Source organism: Sus scrofa, chromosome 13 (genome assembly GCF_054392235.1).
Source record: "Sus scrofa isolate SSC_HxYL_T2T_F1_AM1 chromosome 13, Sscrofa_HxYL_maternal_Yorkshire_Landrace_v2.0, whole genome shotgun sequence".
Taxonomy (NCBI): domain Eukaryota; kingdom Metazoa; phylum Chordata; class Mammalia; order Artiodactyla; family Suidae; genus Sus; species Sus scrofa.
In genome coordinates this window covers 21,912,134-21,930,632 of record NC_139395.1, presented here as the reverse complement: position 1 = coordinate 21,930,632, position 18,499 = coordinate 21,912,134, and the positions used below count along the sequence as shown (strand labels likewise).

Sequence of the window (18,499 nt, the reverse complement as noted above, 5' to 3'; positions counted from 1 at the left end):
TCAATTTTTTTTTCTTTTTTTTATTACTCGAATGAATTTATCACATCTGTAGTTGTATAATGATCATATCAATCCAATTTCACAGGATTTCCATCCTATAACCCAAGCACATCCCCCCACCCCCCCCAAACTGTCTCCTTTGGAGACCATAAGTTTTTCAATGTCTGTGAGTCAGCATCTGTTCTGCAAAGAAGTCCAGTCTGTCCTTTTTTCAGATTCCACATGTCAGTGAAAGCATTTGATGTTGGTGTCTCATTGTATGACTCACTTCACCTAGCATGATAATTTCTAGGTCCATCCATGTTGCAAAAAATGCCAATATTTCATTCCTTTTAATGGCTGAGTAATATTCCATTGTGTATATGTACCACATCTTCTTGATCCATTCCTCTGTTGATGGACATTTAGGTTGTTTCCATGTCTTGGCTATTGCAAATAGTGCTGCAATGAACATCAGAATACGTGTGTCTTTTTTTTTTTTTTTTTTTTTCTTTTTAGGGCCGCACCCATGATATATGGAAGTTCTCAGGCTAGGGGTCGAATCAGAGCTGCAGCTGCTGGCCTATACCACAGCCACAGCAACGCCAGATCCGAGCCTCGTCTGCAACCTACACCACAGCTCATGGCAACGCTGGATCCTTAACCCACTGAGCGAGGGCAGGGATCAAACCCACATCCTCATGGATACTAGTTGGATTTGTTTCCGCTGCGCCACAACTGGAACTTCCAGAGTACATGTGTCTTTGCAAGTCATGGTTTTCTCTGGATAGATGCCCAGGAGTGGGATTGATGGATCAAATGATGGTTCTATTTTTAGTTTTCTGAGGAATCTCCATACTGTTTTCCACAGTGGTTGCACCAATTACAACCCCACCAACAGTGTAACAGGGTTTCTTTTTCTTCAAACCCTCAAATTTTTAAATCACACAATATCTTCCTTGCCTATTCTGTTGGTTCTTACTGTAGATCAAAGAAGTAGAAGGAGGAATAAGTAATGAACAGATGACCAGATCTCCTCCTTAGCTTTCCCTTTAGTAATCTCGAGAACAAACTATGTGAACAAGATAAACATTTAGAGAACGATCATGAGGAGTGGACAAGACTCCACGCAGTGGAGGAGGGTGACAACTTGGACCCTTATCTCCATGATTAACTGAGCTTACTTCCCTCCTTTTCTTTAAAACTCATAGCCCAACAGAATCTTTGGGGGGCGGGGGGGACACTGAGACCGCCATCCTCCCAGATTGCTGGCGCTCTGATTAAAGGCAGCTTTCTCCTCTACCAACATTTGTGAGTGTTAATTTTGTAAGCAGGAAGCAGTAGAACTTGATTCAGTAACAAAAGCACACCAATGACACAATATATCAATAAGTGACAATATAGTCAAAATACAGAAGTGGTCCTGTGGGCAGTCAGGGAGGGAATAAATAAATAGTGAGGAGAAGGATTTTCTAAGAAGGTTGAAGAAGAAAATGTGACTTCAGAGACGAGGAGCTGGATTATAAAGGGTCTTGAATGCCCTAAGTATGTGTTTCCTAAACTTAAATTACTTGTGTAACCCTACCATGTCTATAAAACACCCCGTATTGCTTTTAACATTAGTCTATAAATTGATTCACCTTTTCTATTGAAAGAAATTGATTTCAAAAAACACTTTATACCACTACTGTTCTATCACTATAAATGCTAGTTGCGTTTTTCAAATATACACTAGACTAAAATATGACATTAAAATTGTAAATTTATGCATTCGAGTCCTACCTAAAATCATCTCACACACCAACAGCGGTGGGCTGGACGCATATGGGGAAACACCAACCCAGACACTACAGCTGGTCAACAAACATCTGAACCTCTTTTCCCCTCCTTCCCTGGACCACCTCTTCCATCCTCCCTCCCATCCGACCTTCTCTCCCATGTTCTCCCTGTTCTCTTAGATCCATTCCAATCAGGCTTTCGCCCCCACCACTCTACCTCTTGCCTTCTAAAACACCACTGCTTGTCCGTTTGTTCCTACCTTACTGGTCACTCTTCAGCTTTCTTAGCAGATTTCTCCTTTCTCTTCAACCGCTTAATGCTGGGGAGTCCTTAGACCTATAAACTCTTTCTCCATTCATACCCACTCGCTTGATGATCTCATTCAGTCACTTGGCCTTAAATACATTAAACACAGTTTATATTCTGATGATTCCCCAATTTTTATCTCCAGCTCAGATCTCTCTCCAGCATCCCAAATGTGTATACTGTCTACCTGACATCTATACTTAGATACATGGTAAATCTCTCACTTTTTTTTTTTTTTTTTTTTTTTAGCTGTGTCCACAGCATGTGGAAGTTCCTGGGCCAGGAATCGAACAGGCACCATAGCAGCAACCTAAACCACAGCAGTGACAATGCCAGATCCTTAACCCACTGAGCCACCAGTGAACTTCAAGCTCTCACATTTGACATGATCGAATCCTAACTCCCAAACCTGGACTACCTACAAGTCTTTGTGGCTCAGTTGATGGCAACTCCCTCCACACTCCTATACTTTCCAACCCAAATCTCTGCTCCATCCTGATCTAAGCTATCATCATCTCTCTCCTCAAACCAGCAATTAGCTTCTACTCTGCTTCCTCCTAAAGCATAATTTCGAAACAAAAGTCTTTTAAAATATGTTCGATGTTGTTGCATCTCTGTTCTAAACTCTTGGAGGCGTCCCATCTCACCCAAGGGGAAAAAGGAACTCTTTACATGGACTGCTCAAACAGATGAAAAGATACCCTGTGACCTCCGGGCTTAGATAACCTACCTCCCTATTACCTCCCTCACCCTCTCTCTTCTGTGTTCTCCCTTGCTTACTCTGCTCTATTCATAGAGGCACATGTATTTCACATACTATCATTAATCCTCAAAGGCTATGACTGTCCCCATTTTAAAAATGAGAATAAACTGGAACCCAGAGTTCTTTGGCCAAGGTCAAACAGCAAGTGCTAGAGTCAGCATTTAAGGTTGATTTCATTCCAAGACATGCCTCTCAAGTACAACATGCAGTCTTACATAAAATTTGTATTCTTCTAAAATACACCAAACTAGGAGTTCCCATTGTGGCTCAGCAGTAACAAACCCAACTAGTATCCATGAGGAGATGGGTTGGATCCCTGGCCTCGCTCGGTGGGTTAAGGATCCAGCATTGCTGTGATCTTCAGTGTAGGTCACAGATGTGGCTCAGATCTGGCGTTGCTGTGGCTGTGGTGTAGGCCGGCAGCCGTAGCTCCAATTCAACACCTAGCCTGGGAACTTCCCTATGCCGCATGTGTGGCCCTAAAAAGATAAAAATAAATAAATAAGACCAAACTATATACTGGAATTTTATTTATGACAAAGGTGAGATTTCATATCAGTAGCTAAGTGGTGTTGGGACAATTGAATATATATCTGGAAAGAAAATTAAGTTGGATCCCTTCCTCACTTTTTTTTTTTTAAGGGCTGCACACATGGCATATGGAGGTTCCCAGGCTAGGGGTCGAATCTGAGATGTAACACCAGCCTGCATCTGCAACCTACACCACAGCTCACAGCAATGCCAAATCCTTAACCCACAGAGTGAGGCCAAGGATTGAACCTGCCTCATTTCCACTGAGCCATGGCAGAAACTCCCCTTCCTCACTTCTCATACCAAATTTTTTTCATTTTCCCTTTAGTGCCACACTTGTGGCATATGGAAGTTCCAAAGTTAGGGGTCGAATTGGAGCTATGCTGCAGGTTGTGGCAACCCCAGATCTTTAACCCACTGAGCAGGGCCAGGGATCAAACCCACATCCTCACAGACACTATGTAGAGTTCTTCATGCACTGAGCCACAACAGGGACTCCTCTTATACCAAATTTAATTCCAGACAGAAGATTTGACTACGAAGATGTAGCCAGGAAACTTCTAGAACACATCACAGTGAAATTATCAATAATATTAGAGGAGAAAAGAATAGAAACCTAGACGAGAACCCATACTTACTGAACAGAAACCCAGAAATACAATAACCCAGAAGTATAAAAAGGAGAGATGGATACATCTGGAAATGTAAATTTTAAATTTTTTTTTCTTTTCTTTTTTTTTTGTCTTTTGTCTTTTTGAGGTCTGCACCCATGGCATATGGAGTTTCCCAGCCTAGGGGTCTAATGGGAGCTGTAGCCACCAGCCTACACCACAGGTATAGCAACGCCAGATCTGAGCCATGTCTGTGACCTATACCACAGCTCATGGCAACACCGGATCCTTAACCCCCTGAGCAAGGCCATGGATCAAACCCAAAACTTCATGGTTCCTAGTTGGATTCATTTCAGCTGTGCCATGACAGGAACTCCAATTTTAAAAATTTCTGTGACAAAAATACTATAAACAAATATAAGCAATTAGTAGGAAAAATTATTTGTAATGCATATGTCAAAGATCTAATTTCCTTAATTTATTAAGAGCTGATACAAATCGAGAAGAAAGGGCGTTCCTGTGGTGGCTGAGGAACCCAGCTAGTAACCATGAGGACACAGCTTCGATCCCTAGGCTTGCTCAGTGGGTTAAGGACCTTGTGCTGCTGTGGCTGTGGCGTAGGCCTGCAGCTACAGCTCCAATTCAGCCCCTAGCCTGGGAACTTTCGTACACTGCAAGTATGGCTCTAAGAAGCAAAAAAAAAAAAAAAAAAAAAAAAATCTACTCTCTTAGCAACTCTCAAATACACAATACAATATTATTAACTATAGTCATCATTTTTTACATTATATCCTCAGGACTTATTTCTCTCATAACTGGAAATTTGTACATTTTGACCACCTTTACCCATTCTGCCTACCACCTCACACCACACAACCCCTGGTAACCACCAACCTGTTCTCTGTATCTATGGATCTGGGGGGTTATTTTCTCCTAGATTCCATGTATAAGTGAGATCATGTGGTATGTATTGTTCTCTGTCTGACGTATTTCACTTAGCATAATACCCTCAAGGCTCATTCATGTTGTCACAAGTGGCCGGATTTAATTCCTTTTTATGCCTGACTATTCTTTATCCATTCACCTAACTATGGACACTTGGGTTGTTTCCACATCTTGGCTATTATAAATAATGCTTCAATAAACATGGGAATGCATTTTTATTCCAAGTCAGTGTTTTAATTTCCTTTGAAAGCATTCCCAGAAGTAGAACTGCTGTATTGAGTGGTTGCCTTATTTTTTGAGAAACCGCCATACTGTTCTCCACATTGGTAGTCCTATTTACATTCCACCAACAGTACATGAGGGTTCCCTTTTCTCATATCCTCACCAACACTTGCAATCTCTTGTCTTTCTGATGATAGCCTTCTGACAGGTATGAGGTGATATCTCATTGTGGTTTTGATTTGTACCTGATGATCAGTGAGGCTGGGCATCTTTGCACGTACCTCTTGGCCATCTGTCTGTCTTCTTTGGGAAAATGTCTATTCAGATCCTCTGCCCACTTTTATATCAAATTCTTGTCTTGTTCTGTTGTTGAATGGTATGAGCTTTATATATTTTGAATATTAACCCCTTATCAGATATATGATTTGCAAATATTCTTTCCCATTCAGTGAGTTGCCTTCTCATTTTGTTGATGATTTCCTTCACTGTGTAGAGACTTTTCAGTCTGATGTAGTCCCTCTGGTTTACTTTTGCTTTTGACTGTACAGTATCTTAAAAAAAAAGTAGGAGTTCCCACGGTGGTTCAGCAGTAACAAACCCAACTAGTATCTACGAGGACGTAGGTTTGATCCCTGGCCTCACTCAGTGGGTCAGGGATCCAGCTCTGCCCTGAGCTGTGGTGTAGATGCCAGCATCTAGGCAGGCAGTGTGATGGAGCTGGGACGTTTGGGAAGACAAGGGTATGAGGGCCAGGCTGGGGGACCGGCAAGAGTGTCAGCGTGAGCTGAGGCTGAGTGGTGGTCAGAGGGGTCCTGCTGACCTGCTGAGTCTGCAGGACAGCCTGGACCCCAGTCTTGACTACATGGGAGCAGAGGAGGGCCCCAAGGACCCAAATTCTGCCCCACAGACATCCTCATTGTCAGACAGTGGGCACAGCATTTTAGGAGGAGGCTGTTTGTGGTCAGCTTGGGTGTGGTTGATGTTGCTCAGCACAGGGTCATCCAGGACACTGCCAATCCACCTCCCCTCCTGCTGCAGTGATGGCCAAATTAGTTTTTGTCCCAGCCTGTCCCAGCCCTACCAGGCCTGTGGAGAAAACATAGGCATTGTCCACGGCATCTTCTTAGTCCACCCAGCTCTTGGTGAAGGTCGGAAGGTCGTGATGATCTGGGACTCGACGTTGTTAATGGTTGTGCTGATATGCTTGCAGATCAGACCACCAAATATGAACGGCAAAGTCCCTGAGCACCCAGCGACTGAGGACATCTGAGCATGCAGGACATCACAGCTGGAATCATTCACAACTGCATTTTTCTAGATACTGTTCTGGATCATCCATCAAAGCCTTCACCCCAAGCATCAAAGGTGACCAGGGCAGCGCTGAAACAGAATAGGACCTTATTGTCATTCCCCCACCATGCCCTCTACCTGCCTTTTGTCTATAAACAGACAAACAAACAAAAAGCTTTAATCAAAGAATAAATTGAATCAGAGAAGTGAGAAAATGCAGAGGCAAAGGAAAATAGTCAAACAGGACCAAATAATAGTTTAGTCATTAAGCAAAGTCAAAGACCTTTAGTTCCTACTCAAGGGCTATAGATAATATTCTGAGCCCTTATCCTGTGAGCTCTCCTATAGATACAGAAACCCCACTAGGTGGAAGAAGTCAACTGCATCATGACCAGACTGTAGCCAAGAAAGAAGCTGCCATCATTCTGAGAACTGACCTCAAGGAAAGGAACAAACCAAGCCTGGACCTGAAGATTAACTGTACTGAAAGCAATCAAGATGAGGATTCCCTAGTGGTCTAGTGGTTAGAACTTGGCACTATCGCTGCTGTGGCTAGGTTCAATCCCCAGTCTGGGAACTAGGATTCCCCCATCAAGCTGTTGCCAGATCAGTTCTGGGCACACTGGCAAATGTAGTAACCTCACTTACCAACCTAAGTGAGTCCTCTAACAGTGGTGATGCTTGAGAAATACAGCAGGAGAACCAATATGCAAGTTAGATTACTCCAGCATGTGATACCTTAGCTAAAACTCTTAATACTACAGACAGTTCCTTGTCTCCAAGCCTGGCAGATGGGGTAGACACCAGTTGAGGAGAGACTATCCATGCCATCAGCAGAGTCCATACCCATCATGAGGTCCAAGCCTTCCTCTTGAACACTTACATCACATGAACAGCCCAATTCCAAAGTACCTCAAAGCACACTACATCTGCAAGTCTACATTCTACCTGCTTTTCCTGTCCATGTTCTGGGCCAGGTCAATCTCAACCCTTCAGGCACTGGAACAGGACTGCAACACCAGCCTAGTGTGAGCCTGCTAAAACAAGCTCTTCACACTTGGACCGGTGCAGTGTGTCCAGATAATATCTCTCCACTATCCCGGCGGCCATAGTCAACCACCTGCAGAACAATATCCCGGAAGATAAACTTTCTATCAACTGGATAAAGCAAGTGGGGAGCACATCTGGAAGCTTCAGGAATCATATAACAGTATGGCAAAGTTGAGTCTAGACAGCTATGAGTATTCACAATTTAAAGCTACAGTTCTCTTTAGCCCTCATCATCTGGGTTTGGTCAGCACAAGCCAGATTTTAAAATTCCACAAAAAGGAACAGATGGAATTGCACAACTATGTTCAGAAAAACTACTCAGAAGACATCTACTGATGGGCCCAGATTCTCAACCTGCTGGCACTCAGGCTGATGAGCACTAACATAACAGAATTTATGTTTACTGATTTCATTGGCAATGTTTCCAAAGACAGGGTAATCCACTACATCCTCAAGAAGAAGACGGAGGAGTATAATGGCCAGGTCACCAGTGCCAATCCGTAGATCACACCACACACCTGCTAAGAAGCACAAGGATCCTCCCAGGGTCATTCAGATACAAAGACAATGAAGTAGTGGTATTTTGGTATGTGCACATATTTCTAGTAGGGTAGCCATTTCCTGTCTGGTTTCTTCTTACTTGTTAATCCCAGGCATTAGCAACTAAAACACTAATAGGATCCTTTCCTGCCATAAGAAATATTCTAATGCATTTTGACAAAGCCATAGATTTGGGAACAGTCTCTTAACTCAATTTGCATTTAGAAATTGTCAAAGGGCAAAAAACAAAACAGAAGTTTTATAATGTCAGAGACTAGTATTACAGAAAACCATAGTGCTACAGAAAAATCTTGAAAAACAAAGAAGCTTTATATTCCATGGTAAATTCTAACTCTTAAAAAAAAAAAAACTTTAGGAACATTCCATTTAATGCTCAGCTTAACTGCTCAGCTAAGAAGTTTTATGAACAGCATTTTTAAGAACAAAGTAAGTAGACAGAATGACAGAATTCTAGTCAACATTCTCCTGACCTCTTCTGAAGAAGAATAAAGCCACAAAGGATTACTATGCCCTTTTGCTTTGCACTTATAATAATTTGCATTAATATGGTTTGTGATGGTTTTCTCATTGTATTCAAGAAAGCAGCTAACTGCCTATTAATAAGAGTTGTCCTTTAAAAAAAGATTAAAGCTTAGCAAAATCAAATTATTCAGACAAGATTTGATTTTAAAATTTGAAGAGGTAATGAGATAAACTGCTTTTATTTACTTATCATGTGTTAAGTAGACTGTATTCCATAAACTGCTTTTATTTACTTATCATGTGTTAAGTAGACTGTATTCCACATGTGGATACATTTTTTTGAAGTATTGCCCCTCCCCAAAATTATTCCTACTTACCAAATTTTCATTTACCTATGTCTTTATAATTGAGCATTTGATGGAAATCAAAATCCATACCGCTTATGAAATGAATGTAAAATTATACTACATACTGGAATATATGTAATATTACACTAAAACTCTTACATGCCTACTGGTTATTTTTAAAGATAAGAATCACCTATACCCACATAGTGCTCTTAATTTACCTGGCAATAATTGCTATTCTGTTGCCCTTCTTTTATTTTATTTGCTTCTTAAGGCCACACCCGCGGCATGTGGAAGTTCCCAGGCTAGGGGTTGAATCAGAGCTACAGCTGCTGGCCTAGGCCATATCCACAGCAATTTGGGATCTGAGCCTCATCTGCGACCTATAACACAGCTCACAGCAACGCCAGACCCTTAATCCAATGAGCGAGGCCAGGGATCAAACCTGGGTCCTCATCATTCTTAGTTGGGTTTGGCAACCACTGAGCCATGAAGGGAACTACCTGTTGTCCTTCTTTTAGATACAAAAAGAAAAGAATATTTTAAGTTGACTACCACTAATAGGGAAGAAATGGAAAAGTAGCAATTTCCACAGATTATTATTTTTAATTTAAATTTTTATTGAGATAATTTTAGACTCTGGTGTAGTTGCAAGAAATTAGAGATCTCTTGCATACTTTGGCCAGTTTATCCCAAGGTAACATTTTGCAAAATTGTGGTATAATATCACATCCACGATATTGACAGTTGATATAATCCTAACAAGATTTCCTCAGTTTTCTTGTACAACTCATCAGTTGAATGTCTGTGTGTATGAAGTTCTATACTATTACCTGTGTAGGTTTACATTTCATCACCACATTCAAGATAAACCATAAGAGCAAAAACTATAAACTTCTTAGAAGAAAACAAAGGTATAAATCTTTGTGACCTTGTACTCAGCAATGGTTTCTTAGATATGACACCAAAAGCACAATCAACTGCCATAAATGAATAAGACTATTAAAATTAAAAACTTGTGCTTCAGTGCACATGATCAAAAAAGTGAAAAGACAACCTATAGAATGGGAGCAATTGTTTACAAATAAGATATTTGCTAAGAGATTTGTATCTAAAATATATAAAGGAGTTCTCCTATGGCAGTGGATTAAGGATCACCTGATATTGTCAGTGCAACAGCCCTGGTCACTGCTGTGGTATGGGTTCAACCCTGGCCTGGGAACTTCCACATGACCCTGGGCATGGAAAATGTACATTATTTTAATATAAAAATGTATATTTTATATGTATATAAGTGTATATATAAGTAACTTAAAGAACTCTTACAACTCCATAATAGAAACAAATAACCCAATTATTATAAATGGACAAATTATCTCAATAGACATTTTTCCAAGGAAGATGTACAAATGGTTAAAAAACACATGAAAAATCACTGTTGGTGGGAAGGTAAATTGGTGCAACCACTATGGAAAACAATATGGAGGTACCTCAGAAAACTGAATATAGAAGTACAATATTATCCAGCAATCCCACTCCTGGGCATATATCCAGATAAAACTTTCATTGAAAAAATACATGCACCCCTATGTTCATTGTAGGATTATTCACAATAATCGAGACATGGAAAGAACCTAAATATCCATTGATAGATGAATAGATTAAGAAGATGTGGTACATATACACAATGGAATACTACTCAGGTGTGAAAAAGAACAAAATAATGCCATTTGCAGCAACATGGATGGAAGTAGAGATTCTCATACTGAGTGAAGTAAGTCAGAAAGAGAAATACAAATACCGTATGATGTCACTTATATCTGGAATCTAATATATGGCACAAATGAACCAACCTACAGAAAAGAAACAAACGTACAGACGTGTGGTTGCCAAGGGGGAAGGGGAGGGAGTGCGATGGACTGGGAGTCCGGGGTTAGTAGATGCAAACTATTGCATTTGGAGTGGATAAGTTCCTGCTGTATAGCACAGGGAACTATATCTAATCACTTGTGATGGAACATCATGTAGGATAATGCAAGAAAAAGAATGTATATATATGTTTGACCAGGTCACTTTGCTGTATAGCAGAAATTGACAGAACACTATAAATCAAGTATAATAAAAATTTTTTTAAAAAACTACAGTGAGACACCACTTCACACCCATGAGGATGGCTAGAATCAAAAAGAAAGTAAGTGCTGATGAAAACGTAGAGAAGTTTGAACCCTCATGTTCTGCTAGTAGGACTGCAAAACCATGCAGCTGCTTTGAAAAGCACCCTGGCAGTTCTCAGGTGGTTAAATGTAGAATCACCATATGACCTAGCAATTCTCTTAGAGATATATTCAAGATAAATGAAAGCATATTCTCACACAAAAAATTTTGCATAAATGTTTATAGCAGATTATTCATTGTAGTCAAAAATCAGAAGAACTGAAATGCCTACTAACATATGAATGGATAAATAAAATGTGACATATCTATACCATGGCATATTACTTAGCAATAAAAAGCTATACATTATGCACATGTGCTTCATCATTGATGAACATTGAAATTGTGCTAAACAGAAAAAGTAAATCACAAAAGAGCACATATTGCATGAGTCTGTTATATGAAATATATAAAATTAACAATCTATAGAGACAGAAAACAGTAGTATCTGCCTAGGGTTGTTGGGGGGGAGTTGGAGAGAAGTAGGGAATGACTTTAAGTAGTTATGGGGTTTCTTTTTAGAGTGAGAAAAATACTTTAAAATAGACAGTGAAAATGCTGCAAATATCTGTGAATATACTAAAAACCATTGATTTGTATTCACTTTTTTAAACAGGTGAAGTGCATGGTATGTGAACTTGTTACTTATCTTTTTAAAAGTTACTTAGAGTCCCCTGGTGGCTCAATGGTTAAGAATCTGGTGTTTTCACTGCTGTAGCTTGGGTGGATGCTGTGGTATGGGTTTAATCCCTGACACTAGAAATTCTACATGCTGCGGATGTAGCCAAAAAAAAAACTTTTTAAGAGAAAAAAACCCAAAAGTTTAGGGGAAAAAAAAGGTAAATCATGAGGACACTTCATGTTGTGTTTTTATAACCATACCCAATCCATGGTATGGTATGGATTCCATGACTCCCTATCCTCATTTCTATTTAATGGCCATCAGTAATCTGCCCTCTATTTCTAAAATTTTATTATTTTAAAAATGTTGTATAGGGAGTTCCCCCGTTATGGCTCAGTGGGTTATGAATCCAACTAGAATCCATGAACTTGCGGGCTTGATCGTTGGCCTCATTCAGTAGGTTAAGGACACAGCATTGCCAAGAGCTGTGATGTAGGCTGCAGATGTGACTCAAATCCTGCATTGCTGTGGCTGTGGTGTAGGTCTGCAGCTGCAGCTCCAATTCAACCCTTAGCCTGGGAACTTCCATATACCACAAGCACGGCCCTAAAAAGACAAAAAAGAAAGAAAGAAAGAAAGAAAGAAAGAAAGAAAGAAAGAAAGAAAGAAAGAAAGAAAGAAAGAAAGAAAGAAAGAAAAAGAAAGAGAAGAAAAGAAAAGAAAGAGAGAGAGAGGGAGAGAGAGGAAGGAAGGAAGGAAGGAAGGAAGGAAGGAAGGAAGGAAGTTACGTAAATGAAAGCATACATGATACAACCTTTTGGGATTAACTTTTATACTCAACATAATTCCTTGGAGATTCATCCAAGTTGTTGCATGTATCAGCAGTTCTTTTCTTTCTATTTATTACCCTTGGTATGGACATACGATCATTTGTTTAACCATTCACCTATTGAACATCTTCTGGGATGATTCCAGTTTGAGGCTGTTAGAAATAGAACTTCTATGACCATTCATTACAATTTTTTGTGTGTAAAAGTAAGTTTTTATTTCTCAGGGGCAGGAGGAAGTAACTGATAGAGCAATGGCTGGATTATATGGTAATCACACATACAGTTTTTAAGAAACCGCCAGCTTTCCTGAGTAGCTATATCATTTGACATTCCCACCAGCAATGTACAAGGGATCCATTAGTGATGTTCTTTATTTGTTTGGGATACCAGTCCTTTGTCACTTAGGTGCTGTATTAGTTTCCCAAGGCTGCTGTAACAAATGACTATGAACAATGTATCTTAAAACAACAGAAATGTATTCTCTCACAGTTCCAGAGGTTAGTGGTCCAAAATGCAAGTAAGGGCAAGATCACTCCTAGAAGAAAAGCCGTATTTTGCCTCTTCCAGCTTTTAGGAGCTATTGGCATTCCCAGTCTCTCCGCCACTGCTCTCTCTGTTCAGCCTTCACATTGCCTTCTTCATGTGATTGCCTGGTGGCTGCATCGTTCCAGTCTCTGCCTCCAACTCCATGTTACCTTCTCTTCTCTGAGTATTAATTGGTCAAATTTCCCTCTGCCTTTTTCTTACAAGGGCACTTGTGATGGCATTTAGGGCCCACCTGGATAACCCCAAGTAATCCCCTTATGTCAAAATCTTTACAGCTACAAAGACCCTTTTTTCCAAATAAAATTACATTTACAAGTTCCAGGGATCAATACTTAAGTATTTTTAAGTAATGGCTATTACTTAGTATTACAGGTGGTTAGCAAACATTTTTTCCTAGTCACTAGATTTCTATCACTTTTTTTTTTTTTCTTCTTTTTCAGCTGCACTTGAGGCATATGAAAGTTCCCTGACCAGGGATCAGATCCGACCCACAGCTGCAACCTATGCCAAAAATGCGGTAATGCTGGATCCTTAACCCACTGTGTCATAGCCAAAACTCCATATCCTCTTTAATAGGCTCTTTCGCAGGTCAAAAAATTTTTTGAAGAGTTAAAATTTATCAAGATTTCCTGATATGGATCAGGCTTTCGGCATCCAGTGGATTTTTTTTTTTAAGATGGGTTATTTGAGAAGCAAATAGGCGAGACCCATCTATCTTGGCTGAAGAGTCACGTCTGCAATCCATGTAATCCATAAAGACAGTCATTACAAGGACACATGTAGGCTGGAATATAAATTAAAGAAAATTTATTGATGGTGCCTTTATGTATGAGGGCTTTGTTGGCAAGTGGGCATTATAACACAGACAAAGCTATATTTTAAAGGGCAAAAAAAAATTGACTTTTGCCACTTTAGGAAAAAAACCTACCCTAGCATTTTAGTAGCAAAGGAGTCAGAATCAAACTGAATCTTGAGGAAAAAACTGAGTAATTCTAGATGGATTTTGAGGAAAAAACAGTAATTCTAGATGGATTTTGAACAAAAGAAAAAAATAGTCATTAAAAAATACCATTACAAAAATCGATGAAATTTGAATATAGATTATAGATTAGGTAATAGCATTGTATCAGTGTAAAGTTTTCTAATTTTGATCATTGTGCTGAGGTTATGTAAAAGAATGTGTTTTTTTCCTAGGAAATACATGATAAGGTTTTTGGTGACACGAGAACTCTGTCCAACTTAGTTTCAAATGGAATAGATCTATTTCTGGGTGGAGACAGGAAGGCAGATCTCTCTCCAAAAAGGGGTTTAGAACCTAAGTGGTCAAGAGGGTGGGTAGCCAGAGATGACCAGGTGCCCTAGACTTGGTCACTAACCACACTGGTTCTCAGATTTTGCTGAATCACCTAGCTTTTGGAAATCCCTAGTGCCTAAGCTTCACTCTATCTCTCTAGTCACCAAATCAAGACATCTGGAGGTGAGTACTAGATAGAAATTTTCAACATCCCCAGGTGATTCCAGTGTAATGCATGAGAATCAGTGCCTTAGAGTTTTGCTCCTCAAAACATGCTCTGTAGATCAGCAGCAACACCTGGGAACTTGTCAGAAATGCAAAAATCTCAGGGCCAGACTCACATCTAGTGAATCATAATCTGCATTTTAACAAGATCCCCAGGTGATTTATGTGCACATAAAAATCTGATAAATACCAGAACCACCTGTGGAACTTAACAAGGGTGCGAAAAGTCCAGGGTCATGGAAGTAGAGTAAGGCCTGTGCCTCTGTGTTTTTACCAAGTTTCCTAGTGAAAGGGTTTCAATATCTGGCTATCCTAGTCCATCTCTTAGGTAAGGCAATACCTCCGCTCAACATGAAGTTCTATGCTCCCAATCTGACAGTTAGTTAACCATTGTTAAAAGGGATAATTCGCTATTTAATGTCCTGCTAGTGAGGCAACAGGCTAATGTACAAGTGCCTTGAGTTTTGTTTTTACAATAATCCCATACTAAATCATGCCTATTGATTAATCAGGCTGTTAATAAACACCACCTTTCTATTTGAGCAAAATAGTATTTTAAACACAAAAATACTGGAAAATAATGTTAGCATTTTTTTCCTGTTGTTTCACATTTCCCATGTAAGCAGCCATGCTCAAGTAACAGCACTTCCATAAATTATCTAAGAAAATAGTGGGATTTTGCAAATGTGTAGGTATCTCTTGCATATTCTAGAAACCATATTCTGGTTGTCATACCTCCTTTTCCTATTGCCTGTTTCCAATGCCTGCTGTCCCCACCCTACTCTACACATGGTACTGTCTTAAGGCAAAACTGACCTTTTCTTAGAGCACATTTCCATTCTAGTCTTTCATCAGTTTGTAGAGCAAAGAAAGAGCCTGTTTATTTGAAGAAAGGTGTTCACAAAAGAAATTATAAAATAACATTAAATGGAATTAGAATTTCCAAAGATAATCCATGATGTAGATACTTTATATTTTCTATAACAGAAATGAATATTAAATAAGCATGCTTCTCATCAAAATGCATAGAATTGGTTTTGCACAGCAAAGAAAACCATGAAAAACAAAAAGACAACCTACAGAATGGAAAAAAATGTTTCAAATGATGCAACTGAAGGGGCTTAATCTCTAAAATATACAAACAAAAGCCAACAACCCAATGGAAAAATGGGCAAAAGACCTGAATAGACATTTCTCCAAAGAAGAGAACAAGCACACACAAAAAAATGCTCAACATCACTGATTATTAGAGAAATGCAGATCAAAACCACTAGGAAGTACCACCTCACACCTGTCAGAATGGCCATCATTAATAAGTCCACAAATAACAAATGCTGGAGAGGGTGTGGAGGAAAGGGAACCCTCCTGCACTGTTGGAGGGAATGTAAATTGATACAACCACTACGGAAAACAGTATGGAGATACTTCAGAAGACTAAATATGGAACTACCATATGACCCAGCAATCCCACTCTTGGGCATATATCTGGACAAAACTGTCCTTGAAAAAGATACATGCACCCCTATGTTCACTGAAGCACTATTCACAATAGCCAAGACATGGAAACAACCTAAACGTCCATTGAGAGATGAATGGATCAAGAAGATGTGGTATATATACACAATGGAATACAACTCAGCCATAAAAAAGAACAAAATAATGCCATTTGCAGCAACATGGCTGGAACTAGAGACTCTTATACTAAGTGAAATTAGGAAGAGAAAGGCAAATACCACATTTCATGCTTATATCTGGAATCTAATATATGGTACAAATGAACCTTTCCACTGAAAATAAACTCATGGACTTGGAGAACAGACTTGTGGTTGCCAACGGGTGGTGGGGGGGAGTGGGATGGACTGGGAGTTTGGGGTTAATAGACGCAAACTATTGCATTTGGAATGGATAAGCAATGAGATCTTGCTGTACAGCACAAGGAACTATATCCAATCACTTGTGATGGAACATGATGGAGGATAATGTGAGAAAAAGAATGTATATATATATGTGTATGTGTGTGACTGGGTCACTTTGTTGTACAGTAGAAATTTTTTCCACTATAATGGAAAAAACGAAATATTTTAAAATGTATAGTATTGGGCATGTATGAATCAGAAAGTTAAAAAAATGAAAACCTGTATCAGAGTTTCCATTTTTGTGCACTTACTATTAATTTCACTTTAAAAAGTGAATGTGTGTAAATGTATAACTGAATCACTTTGTTGTACAGCAGAAATTATCACAACATTGTAAACCAACTATACTTCAATAAAACTTTTTTAAAAATTGGAGCTATAGTGTATTGGAAAATGAGACCAACTAGTATAATTAAAGGCACTTAAATACAAAGATTTTGCTTTTCCTCCACAGTATCTATCGTAATTTGTCATTGTGACATCATTCAATGTTGTTCTAAGCAAAAGAAAATTTAAAATTTCAAACATGCACATTTTACCATTCATCTTTACATTGCACAATGCCAGTTTAAATGCAAATATATGAGCATTTAACTTGCTTGTGCAGAATCACCAAAATCACATAATTCATATTTCATAGCTCTTACATGTATATATAGTTCGTTCTTACCTAACAGAAGAAATGCTGCACAAAAACTGTTTATATTTCATTTCTTTATATGTGCATATTCTACCAACACTTTCTTACCTTCAGTTTAGGAATGAGTAGAGATGGACTGAAAAGAAATTATGAGCTGTCCTATCGTTCATTTTCCTATGTCATCATTTTTAAAGTGGTTAGAAAATAGAAAACAGTAGCATTCCTCAGGTATTCATATTTCATAGAACACCATTGCCATGCTATGTCCAAAGCAAGTTCTGGTTCAAAAGAAACCGGAAAAGCCTCTCAGGGCTTTCAGCACCCCTATATCTCCAATTAGAGAGGTACCGACTGATATGGAACCTGCCCACAGAATTCCAGGAGACCCACAGAGCATTTTCAAAAGAAAATTCAGAGAAAGTCACTTGATGTGAATGTTTTACTAAGAAACAAACTGCGAATCAGGAGACCTCTAACTAGAAGTGATTAGAAACTCTTCGCTCAGCAGTTACAGCTCAGTTCATAAAGCCTGAATGAGGGAGTCCATTTTCGCTGTTGTTGCGACTGGTTACCAGAAACTTCTACTTTTTTTGATTAGTAGAATCATTATACTTGTTTGGAGCTCATTGGCTACAACCCAAACACTAATATTAGCATGTTAGCGATAAGGTCACAGAAACATGAAGAATTTTTACAGCTTAAATTTTGTTTTAAAGTCAGAGCCAGCACTTTAGGGAAATCACTCTGACAACACAAGCTAACCGAGCCTGCCATCAGAACAGGCACTGGTACAGTTAATAGAAAAGGATTAGGTAGTTGTCTAGAGCATGGAAAATAGTGGGGTGTGGACCTGAAAATACTTAGAAAGTAGAATTGACAGGACTGGGTAACTGGACGTGGAAAAGCTAAGGGAGAATAATCAATAAGGAAAATTCCCCGGGCTTCTGGGCAGGTAACTGGACGGGTGGTGCCACTTCCTGAGGGTTAAAGAAACAAAGGTAGTTGGGCAAAGAGAAAGCAGCTGGAGCTGAATATTTCAAATATCTGCAACTTCGCTAATAAAATTCCTTTAATCCAAAAACGGGTCCCTATTTTGGTTTGAATATCCCTTTAGCTGCCTCCGGGCTGCAGGCTGACAACTAGGAACATTTTTCTCACAAGAGGGAGCCCTTGCACACCACCTCGAAGACCGGCTGCAGTACGACTAAAGAAACAGGAAGCTTTGAACGCCCTAAAACACCCGTCCTTAAAGGTGTCGGAGAGGCTCCACCCCAAAAAGCCAACAACTCGGAGGCGGAGGCGAACTGAGCCGACGGGTTGACTCTGCCTGACAACTGGCTCCGCCCTCCCGGAAGGGGGGGCGGGT

General features: G+C 39.6%; 1 pseudogene; it reads left to right on the top strand.

Annotated features, from left to right (window-relative positions):
* Positions 1-6,408: 6,408 nt before the first annotated feature.
* Positions 6,409-18,454, top strand: LOC100627021 (nuclear receptor subfamily 2 group C member 2 pseudogene; annotated as a pseudogene).
* The last annotated feature ends 45 nt before the right edge of the window (positions 18,455-18,499 follow it).